We start from the raw sequence: 27129 nt of genomic DNA on the forward strand, positions 1-27129 counted from the left end.
TTAATGTTGTCCCAGAGGTCTCTGAGAGTGTCCTCAATTCTTTTCATTCTTTTTTCTTTATTGTGCTCCGCAGTAGTTATTTCCACTATTTTATCTTCCTGGTCATTTATCCGTTCTTCTGCCTCAGTTATTCTGCTATTGATTCCTTCTAGAGAATTTTTAATTTCACTTATTGTGCTGTTCATCATTGTTTATTTGGTCTTTCGTTTTTCTAGGTTTTTGTTAAAGGTTTCTTGAATTTTCTCCATTCTGTTTCCAAGGTTTTGGATCATCTTTACCATCATTACTCTGAATTCTTTTTCAGGTACACTGTCTATCTGATAAAGGGTTTTTACCTTGTTCCTTCATCTGCTGTGTGTTTCTCTGTCTTCTCATTTTGCTTATCTTACTGCGTTTGGGGTCTCCATTTCGCAGGCTGCAGGTTCGTGGTTCCTGTTGGTTTTGGTGTCTGCCTCCTGTGGGTAAGGTTGATTCAGTGGGCTTCCTGATTGAGGGGATTGGTGCCTGTGTTCTGGTGGATGAGGCTGGATCTTGTCTTTCTCATGGTCAGGACCACGTCCGGTGGTGTGTTTTGTGGTGTCTGTGACCTTATTGTGATTTTAGGCAGCCTCTCTGCTAATGGGTGGGGTTGTGTCCCTGTCTTGCTAGTTGTTTGGCATAGGGTGTCCAGCACTGTAGCTTGCTGGTCATTGAGTGGAGCTGGGTCTTAGTGTTGAGATGGAGATCTCTGGGAGAGCTTTTGCCATTTGATATTACATGGAGCTGGGAGGTCTCTGGTGGACCAATATCCTGAACTATGCTCTCCCACCTCAGAGGCACAGGCCTGACACAAAAACCCTGTCAGCCACATGGCTCAGAAGAAAAGGGAGAAAGAAAGAAAGAATAAAAAATAAAATAAAGTTATTAAAATAAAAGATAAAGAAATTGTTAAAAATAAAAAAATTTAGACATAAGAAAAAGAAAGAATAGACCAACCAAACCAAAAAACAAATCCACCAATGATAACAAATGCTAAAAACTATGCTAAAAAAACACAAAACTAAAAAATGGACAGACAGAACCCTAGGACAAATGTTAAAAGAAAGCTATACAGACAAAATCACAGAAAGAAGCATACACATACACACTCACAAAAAGAGAAAAAGGAAAAAATATATATATGTATATTAAAAAAAAGGAAGAGAGCAACCAACTCAATAAATACATCTACCAATGATAATAAACTCTAAATACTAAACTGAGATAAACATAAAACCAGAAAGCAGTCAGCCACATACAGCAATCCCCAAGGCTACAGTTGCTCCCAAAATCCACCACCTCAATTTTGGGATGATTCGTTGTCTATTCAGGTTGTCTATTCCACAGATGCAGGGTACATCAAGTTGATTGTGGAGATTTAATCCTCTGCTCCTGAGGCCGCTGGGAGAGATTTCCCTTTCTCTTCTTTGTTCGCTCAGCTCCCAGGGTTCAGCTGTGGATTTGGCCCTGCCTCTGCATGTAGGTCGCCTGAGGGCGTCTGTTCTTTGCTCAGACAGGACAGGGTTAAAGCAGCAGCTGACTGGGGGCTCTGGCTCACTCAGGCTGAGGGGAGGGAGGGGTACGGATGCAGGGCGAGCCTGTGGCAGCAGAGGCCGGCGTGATGTTGCACCAACGTGAGGTGCACCATGTGTTCTCCTGGAGAAGTTGTCCCTGGATCACGGGACCCTGGCAGCAGCGGGCTGCACAGGCTCCCGGGAGGGGAGGTGTGGATAGTGACCTGTGCCAGCACACAGGCTTCTTGGTGGCGGCAGCAGCAGCCTTAGCGTCTCATGCCCATCTCTGGGGTCCGTGCCAATAGCCGCGGCTTGCGCCCGTCTCTGGAGCTCCTTTAAGCGGTGCTCTGAATCCCCTCTCCTCGCGCACCCCAAAATAATGGTCTCTTGCCTTTTGGGCAGCTCCAGACTTTTTCCTGGATTCCCTCCTGGCTAGCCGTGGTGCACTAGCCCCCTTCAGGCTGTGTTCACGCCGCCAACCCCAGTCCTCTCCCTGGGATCTCACCTCCGAAGTCCGAGCCTCAGCTCCCAGCCCCGCCCGCACCGACGGGTGAGCAGACAAGCCTCTCTGGCTGGTGAGTGCTGGTCGGCCCCAATCCTCTGTGTGGGAATCTCTGCGCTTTGCCCTCTGCACCCCTGTTGCTGCCCTCTCCTCTGCGGCTCCGAAGATTTCTCCCTCCGCCACCCGCAGTCTCCGCCCGCAAAGGGGCTTCTAGTGTGTGGGAACCTTTCCTCCTTCACAGCTCCCTCCCACTGGTGCAGGTCCCGTCCCTATTCTTTGTCTCTGTTTTTTCTTTTGCTCTACCCAGGTACGTGGGGAGTTTCTTGCCGTTTGGGAAGTCTGAGGTCTTCTGCCAACATTCAGTAGGTGTTCTGCAGGAGTTGTTCCACATGTAGATGTATTTCTGATGTTTTTGTGGGGAGGAAGGTGATCTCCACATCTTACTCCTCTGCCATCTTGAAGGTCTCTACCACCAATAAGTTTTAGACAAGGCTGCCAACTTATTTCAAACTCTAGTATCTATCAATTTCTGCACTTGTTTTCCTGAAGCCTAGCTGCTACTATCTCTAACATTATGGTAAATTCTAAGGCTCTTTATGCGATTAAGACAACAAATATAAATTTGAAGAAAATTCAGCATAAGTAGTAGATGACTGTGATATTGAAATTCATGGGGAATATAATACATTGATCTTGCAATTTTTTTAAACAAATGATTAGTGGATGTTTACTTCATAATAGGCATATTGTGGGAGATGAATATATAATGGCTCCTAAGTCATGTTAACAAAAAGGATCCATAACAATTACAAATGTGTGAAAAATGTGAGCTTAGCATATTGAGGGAAAAATAAGAAAATATCCTTGATGATGTGGAGCACTGATATATGACTGGATAAATGTAAGTTTGATTTAGAGGTAGTAAGGTTTAGAAATGTAAGGTTGATGAATGGAGATATTGACTGTTATGTTGAGAAGTCCAGATTTAGTTCTCTTCTTACCAGTGGCCACAGTAAATTGTAAAATATTGTACCACCATAAATAAGGTTATATTACAAAATATGAAATGTATTAGTTTTCTTTAAGTAATCTCCCTATGTTATTTTGTTTGTTGAGGTATAATTGATGTACAGAAATACTGCACATTCATTAAATATCAGTTGGATGGGTTTGGAGACATGCATACAGTTACAAAACCATAGTCACAAGCAGGGTAATAAACATATATATCACCTCAAGAAGTTTTTCCTTGCCTTTTTGGTTTTTTGTTTGTTTACTTTTTTATTTTTTTTTTGGTTTTGTTTGTGCTTTATTGGTGTTAAGAACATTTAACATGAGCTTGACCTTCTTAATAGTGTTTTAAGTACGCGATACTGAATAGTTATCTGTAGGCACTATATTTTACCATAGATTCCTGGAACTTGTTCATCTTATATAACTGAAACTTTATACCCATTGAACAACTCTTACTTTCCCCTTCCTAACTGTGAAATCACCATTTTACTCTGTGTTTCTATAAGTTTGATTATTTCAGATACCTCACAGGTGGAATTGTGCAGTATTTGTCCTTCTGTGACTGGCTTTTTTCAGCTAGTAAAATGTCTTTTAGGTTAATCAGTGTTGTTGCAAAGAAGATTTCCTTCTTTTTTAAGGATGAATAATTTTGCATTTTATGTATATATCACAGTTTTCTTTATCCATTCGCCAGTCAGTGGACACTTAGGTTTTTTCCATATCTTGGCCGTTGTGAATAATGCTGCAGTGAACATAGAGTGCAGGTATTACTTTGAGATCCTGATTTCAGTTCTTTTGGATATTTACCCAGAAGTGGGAATACTAAATCATATGGTAGATCTATTTTTAATATTTGGAAATAGAGCAGCCGTACCATTTTACATTCCCAGCAGTGTACAAGGGTTCCAATTTATCCACATCCCCACCAACAGTTTTTGTCTTTCTTTTTTTTTTAATAACCATCCTTACAGGTATGGGCTGATAACTCATTATAGTTTGATTTTAGGTGATACCTTACTTGTTTTGGGGTTTTTTTTTTACCTTATTTTTGATTTTGATGATTAGTGATATTAAGCACCTTTTCATACACCTTTGGACACTTGTTTGTCTTTCAGAAATATCTATTCAAATCCTTAGCCCATTCTTTTATTCGGTTATTTGTTTTTGTGGGGTTTTTCTTTTCTTTCTTTTTTTTTTTTTTTTTTTGCGGTACATGGGCCTCTCACTGTTGTGGCCTCTCCCGTTGCAGAGCACAGGCTCCGGACATGCAGGCTCAGTGGCCATGGCTCACGGGCCCAGCCGCTCCACGGCACGTGGGATCTTCCCGGACCGGGGCATGAACCCGTGTCCCCTGCATCGGCAGGTGGACTCTCAACCACTGCACCACCAGGGAAGCCCTTTGTGGGGTTTTTCTTAATGCTATTGAGATGTAGGTGTTCCTTATGTATTTTGGATATTAATCCTTTAATAGATATATGGTTTGCAAACATTTTCTACCATTCAGAAGCTTCCTTTACATTCTGTTGTTTGCATCCTTTACTTTGCAGAAGATTTTAGTTTGATATTGTCACAACTGTGTATTTTTGCTTCTGTTGCCTGTGCTTTGGGTGTTATATTCAATAAATTATTGCCAGGGCTAGTGTCAAGAAGTCTCTCTCCAATGTTATCTTCTAGGAGTTTTACAGTTTCATGTCTTATGTTTAAGTCTTTGATCCATTTTGAGTTCATTTTTGTATATGGTATCAGAGAGGGGTCCAGTTTCATGCTTTACCATGTGACTATCCAGTTTTCCCAAAATCATTTGTTGAAGAGACTATCCTTTCCCCATTGTGTATTCTTGGCACCTTTTTTGAAGATCAGCTGACATTTTATGTGTGGGTTTATTTCTGAGCTTTATATTCTATTCTGTTGGTCTAAATAACTGTCTTTATGCCAGTATCATACCTTTAATATTTTTTTAGTATCATACTTTTTTAATTACTGTAATTTTGTAATAATTTTTGAAAACAGGAAATTCCCATAAAATTTTTATTCTAGCTTAGCAAATTTATCCATGGATCCCTCAAAACTACTTCTTTATTATTGCCATACTGTTGAGATGTGTAATATTAAATGGCAAAACTCTTAGAGTCATCTAGATCTAAATTTAATTTTACAATTTCTTATGTACTAGCTATGTGACATGGGAGAGGTGTTTAGCATCAGTCAGAGGCATCTGTTCAATTTCAGTTACGCTTTTCCAAGGCTGAGGACCTGCCACACCCTTCTCTTGTCTCTGGAGTTTCATTTATCAAGAGATAGAACTACCATGGACATATGTCACTCTATCTTCTCTCTCTCTCTCTCTCAAAGGATTTAAGTAACTTGTGTATTTTTATTTAATTTATGTCTTTCTTATTTCTCCATGTAGAATCTAGTAGAAAACAGTGCCTGAGTTCAAGTTCAATTTATACCATTTACTAGCCTGTGGTTTGGGAAACTCCATTAATTGCTCTGTTTCAGTTTTCTATCTATGTATAAAATACCAGTCTCCTTACTTCATAGGGTTGTTGTGAGGATTAAATAAGATGGTTCATGTAATGAACTGTACCTGTCACATTGCAATCACTTTATAAGTATTTGCTGTCTTCATCATCAATCATAAATCACATCTCTAGATCACTTTGGACAATACCTTGTTATATAGATGTTAAATTAATATCTACTGGTTGGGTCACTTAGCGTTTTTGGGTAAGCACATTGTCCAAAACTGACTATATCATCTATGCTATTTTGGGGTATTATTTTGCATCTCACCTCTGGATGGCACTGCAGCTAGGAGTTAATAATCAAATAACAACCATCCAACTTATCTTCTACCAATCCTCCAAATAATTTGATCGCATCAAAATCCCTGTGTTAAATCTTTCTTTGCTTAAGATATCTTGAATATGTATTCCAGTTTCCTGCAAAGAAATTGATGGACTAATATATGTATTAATATATGGAATTAATATATGGAACTAATATATGGAATTCCAACAATTCCAGCAGTCTAAAAATCAGCATATAGGTATCAGTTATTAAAAGTCCCAAATTCACATCCCACCCTCTCCTTTGTAGGATGCAAAGCTGGAATGGTAAACAGAATTCTACCACATACATAATCTTAACATTTAAGTAATATGTAGGTGTTCTTATATATTCTACTATTCATTGGAATTCTTTGCAAGAAGGATATTTTGACAAATGGATTAATAAACATTATGAGTATAGATGAGACATGCACTTCATTTCACTTAGATATTTATTACCTGAGTAGTAAATAAATGTTTCCACATTACTAATTTATACCTCCTTATTTTATAAAATTCGATACTACATTATTTTAAAAGTGGTAGTCATTGATAAAAATATTTTGAAGTACTAACAACACAATTTTTTTAGAACAATTTTAAAAGATGATTATTTTATATTAGAGAGGATAAGGAGTCCAATTTGTATTGAAGCTATTTTCTGTATAAAACATTTGTTGTTGCAAATTTAATTATTTATGTATTATTGTTTATGAAATTTCATTCATCCTGAATAAAATATAACAAGTAAGCTTGCAACTTCATAAATGCAATCAAGGCTGTTTGTAAAAAATTACTTCTAAAATAAGTGTGTTACTGTCTTTTATTAACTAATGCAAGACTCAACAAAAGTTTTCATTAGAATTTATATAAAAGGACACTACATGGGCTTCCCTGGTGGTGCAGTGGTTAAGAATTCATCTGCCAATGCAGAGGACATGGGTTTAAGCCCCGGTCCGAGAAGATCCCACATGCCGCAGAGCAACTAAGCCTGTACACCACAACTACTGAGCCTGCACTCTAGAGCCCGCGAGCCACAACTACTGAGCCTGTGTGCTGCAACTACTGAAGCCTGCATGCCTACAGCCTGTGCTACACAGCAAGAGAAGACACCGCAATGAGAAGCCCGTGCACTGCCATGAAGAGTAGCCCCACTCGCCGCAACTAGAGAAAGCCCGCACACAGCAACAAAGACCCAATGCAGCCAAAAATAACAAATAAAATAAATAAATAAATTTAAAATATAATAAAAGGACACTACAATCCAGAAGTCTTGGGAATAATTTTTTTATTGAAATATACTTGATTTACAATGTTGAGTTAATTCTGTATAGCAAAGTGATTCAGTTGTAAATATGTGTACATTCTTTTTTTATATTCTCTTCCGTTATGGTTTATCATAGGATATTGAATACAGTTCTCTGTGCTATACATTTGTAGGACCTTGCTTATCCATTCTATATATAAAAGCTTATATTTGCTAACCCCTACCTCCCACTCCATCCCTCCCCCCCAACCTCTCTTTCTTGGCGACCACGAGTCTGTTCTCTATGTCAGTGATTCTGTTTCTGTCTCATAGATAAGTTCATTTGTGACATATTTTATATTCCACAAAAAAGTGCTATCATATGGTATTTGTATTTCTCTTTCTGACTTACTTCACTTAGTATGATAATCTCTAGGTACATTCATGTTGCTGCAAATGGCATTATTCTTTTTTATGGCTGAGTAGTATTCTACTGTATATATGTACCACATCTTCTTTATCCAGTCATCTGTTGATGGACATTTATGCTGTTTCCAAGTCTTGACAATTGTGAATAGTGCTGCTATGAACATAGGGGTGCATATATCTTTATGAATTATAGTTTTGTCCAGATATATACCCCTGAGTGGGATTGCTGGATCATATGTTAATTCTATTTTTAGCTTTCTGAGGAACCTCCATACTGTTTCCCACATTGGCTGCACCAAATTACATTTGGGAATAATTTCTAATGAAGCACACACACAATACACATCCCAGACACACATAAGAAAAAATGATCCTTTTTTTATTGAAATACAGTTGATGTATAATATTATATAAATTACAGGTGTACAATATAGTGAGTCACAATTTTTTAAGGTTATACTCCATTTATAGTTTTTCTAAAACATTGGGTATTTTACTCAGCTATACATATATCCTTGTAGCTTATTTTACACCTAATAGTTTGCACTTCTTAATCCCCTACCCCTATATTGCCCCTCTTCCCTTCCCTCTCCCCATTGGTAACCACTAGTTTGTTCTCTATATCTGTGAGTCTGCTTCTTTTTGTTATATTCACTAGTTCTACTGAATGGGAGAAAATATTTGCAAATGATATGACTGATAAGGGTTACTATCTAACATCTATAAACATCTCATACACCTCAACATCAAGAAAACAAACAACCCAATTATAAAATGGGCAGAAGAACTGAATAGACATTTTTCCAAAGAGGAAATGCAGATGGCCAACAGGCACATGTAAAGATGCTCAACATCGCTTATCATCAGGGAAAAGCAAATCAAAACAACAATGAGATATCACCTCACCTCCATCAGAATGGCTATCATCAAAAAGAACACAAATAACAAATGTTAGTTATGATGTGGAGAAAAGGGAACCCTCGTACACTGGTGGTGGGAAAGTAACTTGGTGCAGCCACTGTGGAAAACAGTATGGAGGTTTCTCAAAAAACTAAAAATAGAATTACCATATGACCCAGCAATATGTCCAAAAAAACACTAATTCTAAAAGATATATGTACCTCAATGTTCATAACAGCATTATTAACAATTGCCAAGATATGGAAGCAACCTACATGTCCATCAACAGATGAATGGATAAAGAAGATATTCTATATATATATATATATATACACATACATACACAATGGAATACTACTTGGCCATAAAAAAAATTGAAATTTTGCCCTTTGTAGCAACATGGATGTACTTGGAGGGCGTTATACTAATTGAAATAAGTCAGAGAAAGGCAAATGCTGTATGATATCACTTAATGTGGAATCGAAAAATAATCCTTGTAAAGACCATCTATGTCTCTCTTACTCATGGGGCATATCAGATAGGATTGAGATAACTGTGGGCTACGAGATGTGCTTACTCTAAGTGCTTGAGAGGCAGTATAGATTAGAACTATAGTGCTGGGGTTTAATATTTCAGTATTGTTAGGAGCTAAATGTTTATGTCCCCACAAAATTCATCTTGAAATCCTACTGCCCACGTGATGGTATTAGGAGGGGGGCTTTTGAGAGGTGATTAGGGCATGAGGGTGGAGCCCTTATGAATGGATTAATGCCCTTATATAAAAGATACCCCAAAGAGCACCCTTGGCACTTTCCACCATATGAGGAAAGAGCAAGAAGATAGCTATCTGTGAACAAGGAAGCAGGCCCTCACCAGACACTGAATCTGTTGATTCTTTGATCTTGGACTCCTCAGTATTCTAGAACTGTGAGAAATTTCTGGTGTTTATAAACTACCCAGTTTATGGTAGTTTGTTATAACAGCCCAAATTGACTACGACAAACACTTACTATCTACATTATTTTGGAAAATTATTTAACCTCTCTGTGCCTCATTTTCTCCAGCTTTAAATAGGGGTAATAATAATATCAATTTATGCAGTTCTGAAGAGTAAATAATATATTAATATCCATAAATGTTACCCATTTGTTTTCTTTTTCATGATCAGTCTACTTGTTCCAAGAACCCTTCCTAAATTACTTCAGCTCACTGATTCCCCTTTTATTGGCCATACTATGTGTTTAAGTATATAGCATCTGGTAATTTCAACTCAACTCTGCATATGATTGATATAGTATTGGTGATGAAGGCAGAGCCCTAATTAGATATTGACTGTATACCATATACATGTGTATTTCTTATCTTTGGCTCAATATATAAAAGATCTTGACACTTAGTTGCTTTTCTTGGATGCAGTCAAGTATCCAAAATTCTTTGAGGCTAAGTTTACACTGGAAAAATTACTGAGTACTCATCAGAAAGTAATACTGCAGGATAAGATTATGATATGGGTAATACTATCTATATTTTATGTGTTTTATTGTAGTGACATGGGAAAACCAATCCTTTTCACTCTTCTATTTTTAATTAATAAATATTTAGGGCCATAATTGACTCATGTAGTATGAGAAATTGTCAGTGGTTCATTACTAATCAATGAGCCAGTTCTTTTAACTTAGTACTTATATTTGACCTGAGTAAAAAATATAAGAAGGAATTATGTTACAATAATGAAGAATAGTTTCCATGACTACTAATAAAATTATGTAAGGACATAGATAATATATCATTATCTCATCAACATAAAACTTCTAATATATACAAACACTTATTATTCATATATGATGTCAAATACCCTATGAGATAGAAGTTGTCTCTCATTAGGACATTACAAAAATACTATTACATAAATAAAATGACTATTATTTCAAAGGGCATAAGAACCACAGACATATTTGTTCTTAAATTAGATATACATCAATATTAATGTTATAGAATAAATGTGAGCTTTAACTGAAAGCAGGAAGAAATAAGAAACTTTCATTGAACTGCAGGATAATTATTTCACTTCCTGGCAGTTCTTTTGTTTTTGATCCACAACCAACAAGTCTTTGACCACAACCAACAATAGTTGAATATCACATTGAGTTCGTATTTCTATGTAAGGTCTAATGCTTGCCATTCATGGTTTATTTTCCTTGCCTGTGGTCTTATTGCATGGGAAAAGATGATGTAGGTCTAAATAAAATCATTATTTTTATAGTTAATATCCATACGCTGCTCAGGTTGTGAAGGAAAATATGCCACCAGATGTTGGCCTTCATGAAATTTCAAAGCTGTATTAAGAAACCCCCACCATCAATGTCTTAATCTTTTGCCAAGTCAACATAGTAGACTCTTTTATATCACACAGAAATTACACTTGAGTGCCAGAAATAGAACTTTTGAAAAACGCATTTTTATTTGCAAAAAAATGACTAATGTAAAACTTTAGGACTTTTATCATCTGAAAGTAAGTTTTACAGTAAGCAATATATATAAATAATATATTGGGAATTTTCACTCCAACCACAGACAAGGCAACAAGAATTTAAAACATTTAACACCTTACAAAATTTTATGATTAAATTAAGACAAGTTTAAATATCGTTACTGTTATTGAAAGTCATCTAGTTGTGAGTTGACAAATCATTTACACAAAAGCTCTGGTTAAAAAGGATTGCTAAGACAATCAGGTTCTGCTTTATGGAAAAAAATGCCCCTAATCCAGGTGACCTGATTTGAAAAGTCACATATGAAATGCTAACTTGCTTTAATATAAGAATCATCAATTATTCTCACCATTAAAAAAGGAAAGAAATAGGAATGTATCAATAGCATATCTTGCCATTTCTGTAATTAAGAATAGTGCAGTGTTTGCTGACAAACAATTTCCCCATCATTTTCTTTCTGACTTTTTGAAGTTCCTAATATGGTAACATTACTGTGATGAACCTCACTTCAATGAAACAATAAAAAAATAAATTGCATTTTAAATGATGCTGACATAAGTGACTTCTTCTTCCAATGTAAATTGCTATAGGTAAGAGAATTCATTTTTACAGCAAATCCTTTCAAGCATATGCTTAGGAGTAAAGCAGAACAATTCTGTGCAAATCATGTTTTGTAAGAAAGTCTGTAGAACAGGGTACAAATATATGTAATTTAGTGGAAATACTATCACTAATGATATAGATTGCCAAATGGAATTCTGTAGTCTCCAAAAGCTGTGTTTACTGCTTTTTCCAATGTGACTTAATGGATTTTTAAAACCATGTCTTCAGTTACATTGCTCTTGTTAAATGGAAAGTTTAATTTTAAGCTTCTTCTGATTCCATTTGGTAGAAAAGTCTCTTTTGCATAATCCCACAGCATTTCTTTATTGGAAATATCTTTTGTAAAACTCTGCTATGTGAGTTTCTCTGTACTTAGGGTTGATGGAAGAATTTTGAAAAATGAAAATGCACATTTTGACCTTAAGGCTTTCACCTTATTTAGGTACATTACTGGAATTACCTCTGTTAAACAGCTCCAGACTTCTGAGACTGCATAAGATTTAATTAAAGGAAGAGTGTGCATTGTGACATAAAAGACGTTTTAAAACATTTTCAAAATAAAATTTCCGTATATTTTCATTTATCCAATAAATATTTATTCAGTGCCTACTATATGCCAGGTAAAGGACCAGGAATTGGAATTATATGGATACATAATATAAGACCCCTAGATTATTCCCATATAAACTGTTTTGTGTTCTGGGCTTTGAGAGATTTTGCATACAAAAAATTAAAACTTTATTTTCCGAAATGTAGTAATTTTATTATAATTAACTCCTTTTCAAAATAATGAAAAAATAAAACTAAGCTATGTCAATAAATATAACATTAATGTGTATGATTCAAACCAGCATGCACATTATCTCTTCTTTCATATGAAACTCAAAGTGATAGAAATGAATAAAAATGGTAACTATATAAATTAAACCCACAACCAGATAAAGAACTGAATATGAGTCAACTGCTGAGGGAGAATTTTTTTCATTACTATAGAAAAAAATAGAGGCATATAGAAAGAGAATGGAGGTGTGATAATTGAAAGAAAGTTCTAAGGAGACCAAAATTAAGAGGTAGAAAAGACCATGACTTATAAACAATCTGTCCAGGCAGATCTCTAAATGACTTTATTTTTTCCCTGAATTGCCTTTGACTTAGAAATGTTATATGTGATGGGTGGTTGAAGTGAATTAATGGATCTGAAAGCATAGGGATTAATTCAAGTTTTGTAAATGGAACAGTTGACACATCTCACTACCCACCCCAAACTTAGCCATCAGTCTTTTTTTTTTTTTTGTGGGAGTATAGTTGATTTACAATGTTGTATCAGTTTCTGCTGTACAGCAAAGTGAAACAGTTATACATATATGTATATCCACTCTTTTTTAGATTCTATTCCCATATAAATCATTACAGAGTATTGAGTAGAGTTCCCTGTGCTATACAGTAGGTACTTATTAGTTATCTGTTTTATATACAGTAGTGTGTATATGTCAATCCCAATCTCCCAATTTATCCCCTATTTCCCCCTTGGTAGCCATAAGTTTGTTTTTTACATCTGTGACTCTATTTCTGTTTTGTAAATAGTTTCATTTGTGCCATTCTTTTAGATTCCACATATAAGCGATATCATATGATATTTGTCTTTCTCTTTCTGACTTATTTCACTCAGTCTGACAATCTCTAGGTCCATCCATGTTGCTGCAAATGGCATTATTTCATTCTTTTTAATGGCTGAATAATATTCCATTGTATATATGTACCACATATTCTTTATCCATTCCTCTGTCGATGGACATTTAGGTTGCTTCCATGTCCTGACTATTGTAAATAGTGCTGTGATGAACATTGGGGTGCATGTATCTTTTCAAAATATGGTTTTCTCCAGATATATGCCCAGGAGTGGGATTGCTTGATCATATGGTAGCTCTATTTTTAGTGTTTTAAGGAAACTCCATACTGTTCTCCATAATGGCTGTACCAATTTACATTCCCACCAACAGTGTAGTAGGGTTTCCTTTTCTCCACACCCTCTCCAGCATTTATTGTTTGTAGATTTTTTGATATTGGCCATTCTAAGCAGTATGAGGTGATACCTCATTGTAGTTTTGATTTGCATTTCTCTAATAATTAGTGATGTTGAGCATCTTTTCATGTGCTTTTTGGCTATCTGTATGTCTTCTTTGGAGAAATGTCTGTTTAGATCTTCTGCCCATTTCTTGATTGGATTGTTTGGTCTTTTTGATATTGAGCTGCCTGAGCTGTTTGTATATTTTGGAAACTAATCCCTTGTCAGTCGCTTCATTTGCAAATAGTATTTCCCATTCTGTGGGTTATCTTGAGAAGAAAAATGGAAAAGGAGGAATCAGGCTCCCTGACTTCAGACTATCCTACAAAGCTATAGTAACCAAAACAGTATGGTACTGGCACAAAAACAGAAGTATAGATCAATGGAACAGCATAGAATGTTCAAAGATAAACCCACACACTTATGGTCACCTAATCTATGACAAAGGAGCAAGAATATACAATGGAGAAAAGACACTCTCTTCAATAAGTGGTGCTGGGAAAACTGTACAGCTACATGTAAAAGAATGAAATTAGAACATTCTCCAACACGATACACAAAAATAAACTCAAAATGGACTAAAGCCCTAAATGTAAGATGGGATACTATAAAACTCTTAAAGCAAAACATAAGCAGAACACTCTCTGACATAAATCACAACCAGCTCTCTTCTGATTCACCTCCTAGAGTAATGAAAATAAAAATCAAATGGGACCTAATTAAACTTAAAAGCTTTTGCACAGCAAAGGAAACTATAAACAAAAGAAAAACTAACCATCAGTCTTAACCAGCAACAAGTATCAACTACCCAGAACTACCCCCCACAAAAAAAATCAGTTTTCTGGGGAGAACTAGAGTTTCTAATATGGATTTGAGGTACTAGACAGAAACGTCTGCATTTTACTCTTTTGTGCTAAATATACAAGGCCCAGTTTCCTTTTCATTTATTCTAAAATGAAGACTACTAGTCAAGAAACTTAACCCATAGGAATAGTTAATAGTTAGCTTTTATGTTGCATTATTTTAAATATAAAGGCAAAAAAATGACCACCAAAATTTTGAGAAAATCTTAAAGGCTACAGTTAGCAACAGTTATTAAAATATTACTTCAGAAGAAACAGAAGTAATTCAGAAAACTTTAAAAATAATACTATTTGATAACTTGAGAGATATTTGAGAAAATACCTCATTGATTACCACCCCACCACCTCAAAACAAACAAATAAACAAAATTGGGAGCTACAAGTGATCCCTTGAGGGAGTGTTACTGGGGATGAGGACAAAGGGGTCAGACAAGGGATTTTTCATTTCAGTGTTGTCTGAACTGTTTAATTTTGCTCATATCCAAGTATTGATTTGATTTAGAATTAAGTAATTAATAATACCCCCACAACAAATTCTTACAAGTTCCAAACTTTTCCTTATATTGATTAAAATAACTGCAGGGTTGCAGATATGCCAGATTTATAATGAATATTATCCTGCTGCTTATTTAAAATCTCTAAATTGCATATTTCAAAGGCAAGTTGTAGATACCATCTACCACTCTATTCCTTCTCCCTCAACCTGGTCATTTCTAGAGTTTTGTGTCATGCAGAAGGTCTCCACTACCTATTCAGTGTACAGAGGAGGAACTAGAAGCCTAGGCAATATTTTTTTTTTTTAATTTTTATTTTTTGCGGTGCGCGGGCCTCTCACTGCTGTGGCCTCTCCCGTTGCGGAGCACAGGCTCCGGACGCCCAGGCTCAGCGGCCATGGCTCACGGGCCCAGCCGCTCTGCGGCATGTGGGATCTTCCTGGACTGGGGCACAAACCTGTGTCCCCTGCATCGGCAGGCAGACTCTCAACCACTGCGCCACCAGGGAAGCCCTAGGCAATATTCTTAACATACTCTACCATGCACTCTTGCACAGTGAATCCATCATGAGGTAGCATCTTTACTCCTCCAATAATTTATCTATCTGAATATCTGTACTTAAGCTAAAGCCATCATCCTTTCTCACAGTGGCTATTGTAATGACCTCCTACTTGGTTTATTAACATCCTTTTTTTCATGCTTTTCTCATGTGGCATTTCCACTGCAGTCAGCATCATCTTTTCAGAATACAAAACTGCTTACTTATATCATTTCTTTGTATAATCATCTTAAATAAGTTTCCTTAGCCCCAGGGATAAAGTCTCAGCCCCTTCACAAAATGCTCTCTCCCATGACTCCCTGTTTTGCCTCACCTCATAGAATTCTCCCTCTCACACTCTATTTTCCAGCCACTAAGGCCCTTTCATTTCCCATGTTGCCTACCTCCCTCTTACCTTAAGGAAATTGCATACGTTGTTTCATCTTCTTGGAAACATCTCTCTTCTCTCTTCTCATCTAGTTAATGTTCAATGTTCACACATCCTTTAGACGTAAACTCAATATTGAGTCTTTTCAATTCTGTGGCACTAAAACCACTGACAGCCAGTACTCTGTCTGATGCTTCCCTCCTCAGCACTTACCTTTGGGTGTTTAGACAATGATTTAATTATTATCCCTTTATGCCACTATACCATAAGCTTCACAAAAGAAGGGATCATATAAAAACTGTTCACTTCATTCCTACTTTTTAAAGAGTGTCTTGTTTTTAATAAGTGCTGAAGAAATATTGTTGAATAAATTAACTATGTACAAAGCTTGATTAGATTACTCAAAAAGGTACAAAAAACAAATAGCCATGGTTCCTGCCATTCATTTTCTCAATTTATAACATAATTTCTCTTTCAAAATTTTCTTAGATAATCTAATTTTTATTTTTTGTAATATGATATTGTCTTTTATGACTTCTTTCTAGAAAACAATCCATTTCTACCAGGCATTCAAATTTATTAGTGGGAAATTGTATATGTTAGTTTTCTTTGTTTCCATGGTTGTGATTTTCCATCTTTCTATCTTCTTTTTTCCTCTCTCTCTCTCTCTACTCTCTCGCACACTCTTAAATTGTAGGAGTTAATTATATAATTTTAGTTAAGAGAATTTTGCTGATTATATCTATCAGTTTCACTCTACAACCTAAAAAAAAAAATGTTTGAAATTGGTGCATGATTTAAGGATACCGTTTGCTGTATAACTTCTTGTTTCTCGCCTTGACACCAATAACACCCTAATTTCTCAACTAATGTCTTCATCTCACACAATTCAAAAACCATTCTCACTATTGAAAGTTTATGTTTATCTGTTTGAATGACTGATATATTCCCAGATAATAAATTTCATTAGAGTTGATATCATAATGCTCCTTGCTCATCTATTTTTTTAGATGAAGTATAGTTTCAGGTGTATAACATGTTAATTTCATATTTTTATAGATTACACACCATACAAAGTTAATATAGAATATTAACTATATTTCCTGTTCTAACATCACATTCTTGTGGCTTATTTTTTTAAATTTATTTTATCAAAGTATAGTTGATTTACAATGTTATGTTAATTTCTACTGTACAGAAAAATGATTCAGTTATATATATATATATACTTTCTTTTTCATATTCTTTTCAATTATGGTTTATCACAGGTTATTGAATATAGTTCCCTGTGCTATACAGTAGGACCTGTTGTTATCCATTCTATATATAATAGTTTCTGTCTGCTAATCTCAAAAACCCAATCCATCCCTCCCCTATCCCATTCCCTCTTGGCAACCACAAATCTGTTCTCTATGTGAGTCTGTTTCTATTTCATAGATAAGTTCATTTGTGTCATATTTTAGATTCCACATATGTGATATCATAGGGTATTTGTATTTCTCTTCTGACTTATTTCACTTAATATGATAATCTCTAAGTTCATCCATGTTGCTGCAAACGGCATTATTTCATTTTTTTTTATGGCTGAGTAGTATTCTATTGTATATATGTACCACATCTTCTTTATCCATTTATCTGTTGATGGACATTTATGTTGTTTCTATGTCTTGGCTATTATAAATAGTGCTGCAATGAACATTGGGGTGCATGTATCTTTTTGAATAATTGTCTGCATATATGGCTAGGAGTGGGATTGCTGGATGATATGGCAACTCTTTTAGTTTTTTGAGGAACCTGTTATCTACAGGGGCTACACCAATTTACATTCCCACCAACAGTGTAGGAGGGTTTCCTTTTCTCCACACCCTCTCCAGTATTTGTTATTTGTAGACGTTTTAATGATGGTCATTCTGACAGGTGTGAGGTGGTATACCTCATTGTAATTTTGATTGGCATTTCTCTAATAATTAGCAATTGTGAGCATCTTTTCATGTGCCTGTTGGCTATCTGTATGTCTTCTTTGGAGAAATGTCTATTTAGGTCTTCTGCCCATTCTTCTATTGGGTTGTTTGTTTTTGTTGTCATTGAATTGTATGAGCTATTTGTATGTTTTGGAAATTAAGCCCTTGTCGGTCTCATCATTTGCAAATATTTTCTGCCAGTTCATAGGTTGACTTTTTATTTTGTTTATGGTTTCCTTTGCTGTACAGAAGCTTGTAGGTTTGATTAGGTCCCATTTTTTAATTTCTATTGCCTTTGGAGAGTGACCTAAGAAAACATTGGTTAGATTGATGTCAGAAAATGTTTTGCCTATGTTCTCTTCTAAGTTTTATGGTGTCATGCCTTACATTTAAGTCTTTAGGCTACTTTTTTTTTAAAGCCAAAATCTGGGAAGGCACTTTTTTTTTTTTGGTTGCACCATGTATTAGTTGCAGCACATGGGCTCCTTTGTTGCAGCATGTAAACTTTTAGTTGCAGCATGCATGTGAGATCTCGTTCCCTGACCAGGGATCAAACCTGGGCACCCTGCGTTAGGAGTGCGGAGTCTTAACAACTGTGCTACCAGGGAAGTCCCTAGGCTGTTTTGAGTTTATTTTCCTGCATGGTGTAAGGGAATATTCTAACTTCATTGATTTACATTTGGCTGTCCAACTTTCCCAACACCACCTCCATTGTATATTCTTTCCTCCTTTGTTGAAGATTTATTGACCATAGGTGTGTGTCTTTATTTCCGGGCTCTCTGTTCTGTTCCATTGATACATATGTCTGTTTTTGTGCCAGTACCACACTGTTTTGATTACTGTAGCTTTGTAGTATTGTCTGAAGTCTGGGAGGGTTATGCTTCCTGCTTTGTTCTTTTTCCTAATGATTCATTTGGCAATTCTGGGTCTTTTATGGTCCCACATAAATTTTATGATTATTGTTCTAATTCTGTGAAAAATGTCAAAGGTAATTTGATAGGGATCACATAAACTCTGTAGATTGCTTTGAGTAGTATGGCCATTGTAACAATATTAATTCATCCAATCCAAGAGCATGAGATATCGTTCCATTTTTTTGAATCATCTTCAGTTTCATTTATTAACGTTTTATAGTTCTCAGCATAAGACTTTCACCTCCTTGGTCAGGTTTATTCCTAAGTATTTTATTTGTGTGTGTGATTTATTTTATAACAGGTAGTTTGTACCTCTTAATTCCATTCACCTATTTTGCCCCTCCCCATCCCCCTTTCTCCTGTGGGAACCACTAGTTTGTTCTCTGTATCTGTAAGTCTGTTTATCTTGTTATATTTGTTTGTTTTGTTTCTTAGACTTCACATATAAATGAAAACATTTATTGTCTTTCTCTGTCTGACTTATTTCACCAAGCATAATACCCCCTAGGGCCATCCATGTTGTCACAAATGGCAAGATTTCATCCTGTTTTTCCCCCGTTTTTATGGCTGAGTAGTATATTTTCTTTATCCATTCATTTCTCAGTGGGCACTTAGGTTGCTTCCATATCTTAGCTATTGAAAATAATTCTTCTAGGTATTTTATTCTTTTTGTTGCAATGGTAAATTGGGTTGTTTCTTTAATTCTCTTTCTCGTGTTTTGTTGTTATTGTATAGGAATGCAAGAGATTTCTCCACATTAATTTTCTATCCTGCAACTTCACCAAATTCATTGATGAGCCCTAGTAGTTTTCTGGAAGCAGCTTTAGGATTTTCTATGTATAGTATCATGTCATCTGCAAACAGTGACAGTTTTACCTCTTCTTTTCCAATTTAGATTCCTTTTATTTCTTTTTCTTCTCTGATTGCCATGGCTAGGACTTCCAAAACTATGTTGAATAATAGTGGCAAGAGTGGACATCCTTGTCTTGTTCCTGATCTTTGAGGAAATGTTTTCAGTTTCTCACCCTTAAGTATGATGTTTTCTGTGATTTTGTTGTATATGGCCTTTATCATGTTGAGGTAGGTTCCCTCTATGCCCACGTTCTGGAGAGTTTTTATCATAAATGGGTGTTGAATTTTGTCAAATATTTTTCTGCATCTATTGAGATGATCATATGGCTTTTATTCTTTAGGTTGTTAATGTGGTGTATCACACTGACTGATTTGCAAATATTGAAACATCCTTGCATCCCGGGAATAAATCCCACTTGATCCTGGTGTATGATCCTTTTAATGTATTGCTGGATTTGGTTTGCTAGTATTTTGTTGAGGATTTTTGAATCTATGTTTATTAGTGATATTGGTCAGTAATTTTCTTTTGGTCTGTGATATCTTTGTCTGGTTTTGGTATCAGGGTGATGGTGGCCTTGTAGAATGAGCTTGGGAGTGTTCCCGCCTCTGCAAGTTTTTGGAAGAGCTTGAGAAGGATGGGTGTTGGCTCTTCTCTAAATGTTTGATAGAATTCACCTGTGAAGCCATCTGGTCCTGGACTTTTGTTTGTCCATTTGAATTTGTCCATTTCTTCCAGGTTGACCATTTTATTGGCACGTAGTTGCTTGTGGTAGTCTCTTATGATCCTTTGTATTTCTGCAATGTCAGTTATAATTTCTCCTTTTTCATTTCTAATTTTATTGACTTGAATCCTCTCTGATTTTTTTCTTGATGAGTCTGGCTAAAGGTTTATCAATTTTGTATATATTCTCTAAAAAACCACCTTTTAGTTTCATTGATTTTTGCTATTGTTCTCTTTGTTTCTATTTCATTTATTTCTGATTTGATTTTCATGATTTCTTTCCTTCTACTAACTTTGGGTTTTGTTTGTTCTTTCTCTAGTTGCTTTAAGTGTTAGGTTGTTTATTTGAGATTTTTCTTGTTTCCTGAGGTAGGATTCAATTGTTATAATCTTCCCTCTTAAAACTGCTTTTGCTGCATCCCATAGGTTTTGGGTCATTGTGTTTTCCTTTTCATTTGTTTCTATGTATTTTTTGATTTACTCTTTGATTTCTTCAGTGATCTCGTTGTTACTTAGTACCATATTGTTTAGCCTCCATGTTTTTGTGTTTTTTACAGTTTTTTTTCCCTGTAATTGATGTCTAATCTCATAGCGTTGTGGTCAGAAAAGATGCTTGATACGATTTCATTTTTCTTAAATTTACCGAGGCTTGATTTGTGACCCAAGATGTGATCTGTCCTGGAGAATGTTCCTTGTGCACTTGAGAAGAAAGTGAGTGTATTATGCTGCTTTTGGATGGAATGTTCCATAAATATCAATTAAGTCTATCAGGTCTGTTGTGTCATGCAAAGCTTGTGTTACCTTGTTTATTTTCTTTCTGTATTATCTGTTCATTGGTGTGAGTGGGGTGTTAAAATCCCCCACTATTATCATGTTCCTGCCAATTTCCTCTTTTATGGGTGTTAGAATTTGCCTTATTTATTGAGGTGCTCCTATGTTGGGTGCATAAATATTTATAATTCTTATATCTTTTTCTTGGATTGATCACTTGATCATTATGTAGTATTCTTCCTTGTCTCTTGTCACAGTCTTTATTTTACAGTCTGTTTTGTCTGATATGAGTATTGCTACTCCAGCTTTCTTTTGATTTCCATTTGCATGGAATATCTTTTTCCATCCACTCACTTTCAGTTGGTATGTGTCCCTAGGTCTGAAGTGGGTCTCTTGTAGAAAGCATATATACAGGTCTTGTTTTTGTATCCATTCAGCCAGTCTGTGTCTTTTGGTTGCAGCATTTAATCAATTTACATTTAAGGTAATTATCGATATGTATGTTCCTATTACCATTTTCTTAATTGTTTTGGGTTTGTTTTTGTGGGTCTTTTTCTTCTGTTGTGTTTCCTGCGTAGAGAAGTTCCTTTAGCATTTGTTGTAAAGCTGGTTTTGGTGGTGTTGAATTCTCTTAGCTTTTGCTTGTCTGTAAATCTTTTGATTTCTCCATTGACTCTGAATGAGATCCTTGTTGGATAGAGTAATTTTGGTTGTAGGTTTTTCCCTTTCATCATTTTAAATATATGGTGCCACTCCCTTCTGGCCTGCAGAGTTTCTGCTGAAAAATAAGCTGGTAACCTACGTAAGGAGGCAAAGGAACTGTACTCAGAAAACTATAAGACACTGATGAAAGAAATCAAAGATGACACAAACAGAAGGAGAGGTATACATGTTCTTGGATTGGAAGAATCAATATTGTGAAAATGACTATACTACCCAAAGCAATCTACAGATTCAGTGTAGTCCCTATCAAATTACCAAAGCATTTTTCACAGAATTAGAACAAAAAATTTTACAGTTTGTATGGAAACACAAAAGACCCCCAGTAGCCAGAGCTATCTTGAGGAAAAAAAACAGACCTGGAGGATTCAGGCTCCCTGACTTGAGACTATACTACAAAGCTACAGTAATCAAGACCGTTTGGTACTGGCACAAAAACAGAAATATAGATCAATGGAACAGGATAGAAAGCCCATAGATAAACCCATGCACCTATATTCACCAAATCTATGACAAAGTAGGCAAGGATATACAATGGAGAAAAGTTTTTTCAAGAAGTGGTGCTGGGAAAACTGGACAGCTACATGTAAAAGAATGAAATTAGAACACTCCCTAACACCATACACAAAAATAAACTCAAAATGGATTAAAGACCTAAATGTAAGGCCAGACACTATAAAACTCTTAGAAGGAAACATAGGAAGAACACTCTTTGACATAAATCACAGCAAGATCTTTTTTGATCCACCTCCTAGAGTAATGAAAATAAAAATGAAAATAAACAAATGGGACCTAATGAAACGTAAAAGCTTTTGCACAGCAAAGAAAACCATCAACAAGGTGAAGAGACAACCCTCAGAATGGGAGAAATTATTTGCAAACCAAACATGGGATTAATCTCCAAAATATACAAATAGCTCAAAAAATGGGTGGAAGACCTAAATAAACATTTTCCCAAAGAAGACATATAGATGGCCAAGAGGCACATGAAAAGATGCTCAACATCACTAATTATTAGAGAAATGCAGATCAGAACTACAATGAGGTACCACCTCACTCAGAATGGCCATCATCAGAAAAATCTACAAACAATAAATGCTGGGTGTGGAGAAAAGGGAATCCTCTTACACTACTGGTGGGAATGTAAACTGATACAACCATTATGGAGAACAGAAGGAAGGATCCTTAAAAAACTAAAAATAACACTACAGTATGACCCAGCAATCCCCCTACTGGGCATATACCCTGAGAAAACCATAATTCAAAAAGACCCATGCACCCCAATGTTCATTGAAGCACTATTTACAATAGCCAGGACATGGAAGCAACCTAAATGTCCATTGACAGATGAATGGATAAAGAAGATGTGGTACATATAAACAATGGAATATTACTCATCCATAAAAAGGAAAGAAATTGGCTCATTTGTAGAGACATGGATGGAGCTAGAGTCTGTCGTACAGAGTAAAGTAAGTCAGAAAGAGAAAAACAAATATCATATATTAACACATATATGTGGAATCTAGAAAAATGGCAAAGATGAACTTATTTTCAGGACAGGAATAGAGACACAAATATAGATAACAGATGTGTGGACCTGGTGTCATGGGGAAGGAGGGTTGGGATAAATTGGGAGATTGGTATTGACATATGTGCACTGCCATGTGTAAAATAGATAGCTAGTGGAAACCTGCTGTATAGCACAGGGAGCTCAGCTTGGTGCTCTGTGGTAACCTAGACGGGTGGGAGGGAGGTCCAAGAGGGAGGGAAAATATATGTACTTATAGCTGATTCACTTTGTTGTATAGCAGAAACTAACACAACATTGTAAAGCAACTATATCCTAATTTTAAAAAGTAAAAAAAAATAATGATAATTCTTCTATATGCATTGGGATACATATATCTTTTTGAATTGTTTTTTTTTCATTTTTTTTCAGATAAACAAGTAGAATTGCTGGATTATATTTCCTCTATACCCATTTCTTTTTTTTTGAATTTTATTTTATTTATTTTTATACAGCAGGTTCTTATTAGTTATCTGTTTTATGCATATTAGTGTACATATGTCAATCCCAATCTCCCAGTTTATACCCATTTCTTATAAGTCTGGTTTATTGGTGATACACTCTTTTAGTTCTGCTTGTCTGGGGAACACTTTTCCTGTCCTTCAACTCTGAGTGATAACCTTGTTAGGTAGAATATCTTTGGTTATAGTTTTTTTTTTTCCTTTCAGCACTTTAAATATATCATGCCACTCCTTTCTGGCCTTAAAATTTCTACCGAAAAATCAGCTGATACCACTATGGGGGTTCTTTGTATGTGACTCTTTTTCTCTTGCTGCCTTTAAAATTCTCTTTAAGTTTTGTCATATTAAAGATGATATCTTTTGGTGTGGGTCTGTTTGGGTTCATCTTGTTTGGGACTCTGTGTTTCCTGTACCTGGATATCTGTTTCTGTCTTCAGATTAGGGAGATTTTCAGCCATAATTCCATAAAATATTTTTTCTGCCTCTCTTGCTCTCTTTTCTCCTTCTGAGACCTCTGTAATGCAAATGTTAGTGTATTTGATGTAGTTCCTAAGGTTCCTTAAATATCCTCTTTTTTAATTTGTTTTTTTCTCTTTTTGCTCTTTTGGTTGGGTGTTTTTCACTATTCTGTCTTCCAGGCCCCTTATATATTTTTTTTAGCATCTAATCTCCTGTTGATTTCCTCTAGTGTATTTTTCATTTCAGTGATTGTATCCATCTGTGTGGTTCCTTTTCTGTGTTCTGATTCTTTGTTGAAATTCTCACTGTGTTTCCTTATTGTTTTCCCTATTTTGGTGAGCTTTTTTAAAATGACCGTTTGAACTCTTTATCCAGTAAATTACTTACCTCTTTTCATTACGGTTTTTTTCTTATTTTTTTGTTTGGAACATATTCTACTGTCTTCTCATTTTGTTTGACTTTTTGTGTTTGTCTCCATGAAATTAGGTGAAACAGTTACCTTTTCCAGTTTTAAAGTTGTGTCCTTGTATAGGAGTGCACCTTTGCAGTCTGTGTGTGCCCAGTGGCTTTGGCAGGAAGGCTGAAGTTGAAACGAGTGTGGGCTGAGGATTTTTGCAGAGTGTGCTGGTGTCTGCTGCCTTAAGGGTGGGGTGGGGGAAGACTGCAGCCAGAAGGGGTAGAGCTGGAGCACGGAACAGGCCTGGGCTTCTCTCAGTGGATGCAGGCAGTGCCACCTTGAAGGAGGGAAGGCCTGGAGCCAGAACCCAGCATGGGCCATGGCTTTTCCCAGAGTGCACAAGGGCTGATGCTTTGGCATGTGGTGGGGGGTGGTTGGAGCTGGAGCCCAGTGCAGACTGGGGGTGCATGCTGGGGCACTGTTGGCAAGCTGGCTAGAGTACAAAGCACTTTTCAATCTGCTGCCTCTGCGCTGGGACTGGGAACAAATAAGATTGTGGTTCACACTGTAAGAGCACATTTTGTTTCCTACAGCCCTCCAGTTCTACCTATTGTAAGACATGCTGGTTTTCAAAACCAGTTAAGGGGCCTTATCTTCCAGTGCTGGACTCCAGGTCTGAGGTGCCCAATATGGGTCTTGAACCCTTTGCTCCTTAAGGGAGCCTCATTGTTAGTGATATTTCCTTCCTCTTTTGGGTCACCACTGGGGGTGTGTGTCCTGACTAGATCACTTCTCTTCCCTCTACCCATCTCAGTGTGTTTTTTCTTTATATTCTTAGTTGGAAGAGAGCCATTCTGCTAGTCTTCAGGTTCTCAGAGAGGTTTGCTCTACATATAGTTGTAGTTTTGTTGTGTTCATGGGAGAAGCTGAGCTCTTTGCTCAACTTCATATACCGAGTTTCTAACAGTATTCTACCATTTCTACTTGTGTTAATACACTGTGATGTTTACCTGATTTGATTGTATATGATTAAATAATGCTTCTGTAATATGGGTGTATGTATACAGTCATTTCTACTACAACGTGATATGTGCATTCTTGAACATTTTGTGTTATGTAAAATTGTGCACTGAAATAAGGCATGCTGGAAAGATAAAGTTATGGACAAACCACTTAAAATATATGCAACTTTGTAACCTGATCTCCAACTGTAAAACAATATTACAAGTAAATATAAGATACAGTAAATTACACTTTTTAAAAGGTGAAGGGAGTTTGAGGTAAGGGGATTTAAGGAAAGGTAAAATCTATTGAATTAATGAGAAGACAAACAAAATATAAAAAGTTAAGGGAGAATGGAGCAGCAAGCATTTTCAAGGTAGAGGGTATATTCAAACAGTCTAAATTTTGCTGGTGCTCTAAGCTGTGTAAATAAGCATACTGTTCATCAAGCTGCCATTATTGAAGGTGCAGGCAATGGACAAGTGAGAGAAAATGGTCCTGTTTATATTGACAGGCAGGCATTGTCATTGTACTCATACTTTTTTTTCATGGTGATAGATGATTGGAAACTAGAACACCAGGTGAAGTATTCCCACTAAATAGGGAGACTGATAGAAGTCTCCATTCTTGAGACTGTGACTAAGGGTATAGGGGAAAATGACACTGGATGCTAGTTAGAAATTAGTTACTGGATACCACTCAGTGTAGAGAAAGCACACTTTTATGTGGAGCCACATAAAATGATAGAGAATCCATCTTGCAATGAGAGGAAATAAGCCCCAAGGAACAGCCTAAAAAGAAGCTGAAAACAGGATCAGATAAGATCAGTAAGGAGAGGAAAAAAGAAATTAGAACTTGTTAGCAGAATCTCATAATGTTTTAGATATAATTATATAATTCTGTTAACTCTAATGAAGTAGATAAATTTCTTATTCTAAGTTGTGAACTATGCTATTCTCAACAAATCTTTTAAGTGCCTTCCTAAACTCCTGGGTTAGCTACTGCTTCCGTCTGTTTGAAATGCTTCTTTTCTCCATTTCACCAGTAACAGATGACACACCCCTGATCACAGAGAAAGACGTGAGTTAGTCCTGGCCAATTAGTATCCCTGTCCATGGGATTTCATACAGGAAAGGCATGTGACATAGTCTTGGCCAATTAGTGTTATTTCCCAAGATTGTTCTTACTCAATGGAGAGCCCTTGCTTCTTAAGTCACAGAACTAGGATGTGAATATAAGGCTACACCATTTGTGATATTCCTCATTATGTGCAAAGAACTTGAGTACAGAAGGACAGAATTAATGGAAGAAAATACAAACAGAGATGAGTAACAGATGGAAATGAAAGGTTGAAGAGAGGGAGAGAAGGGGAGAGAGAGGGAGAGAGAGGGAAGGAAAAGCAAT

Source organism: Lagenorhynchus albirostris, chromosome 4, assembly GCF_949774975.1.
Source record: "Lagenorhynchus albirostris chromosome 4, mLagAlb1.1, whole genome shotgun sequence".
Taxonomy (NCBI): Eukaryota; Metazoa; Chordata; class Mammalia; order Artiodactyla; family Delphinidae; genus Lagenorhynchus; species Lagenorhynchus albirostris.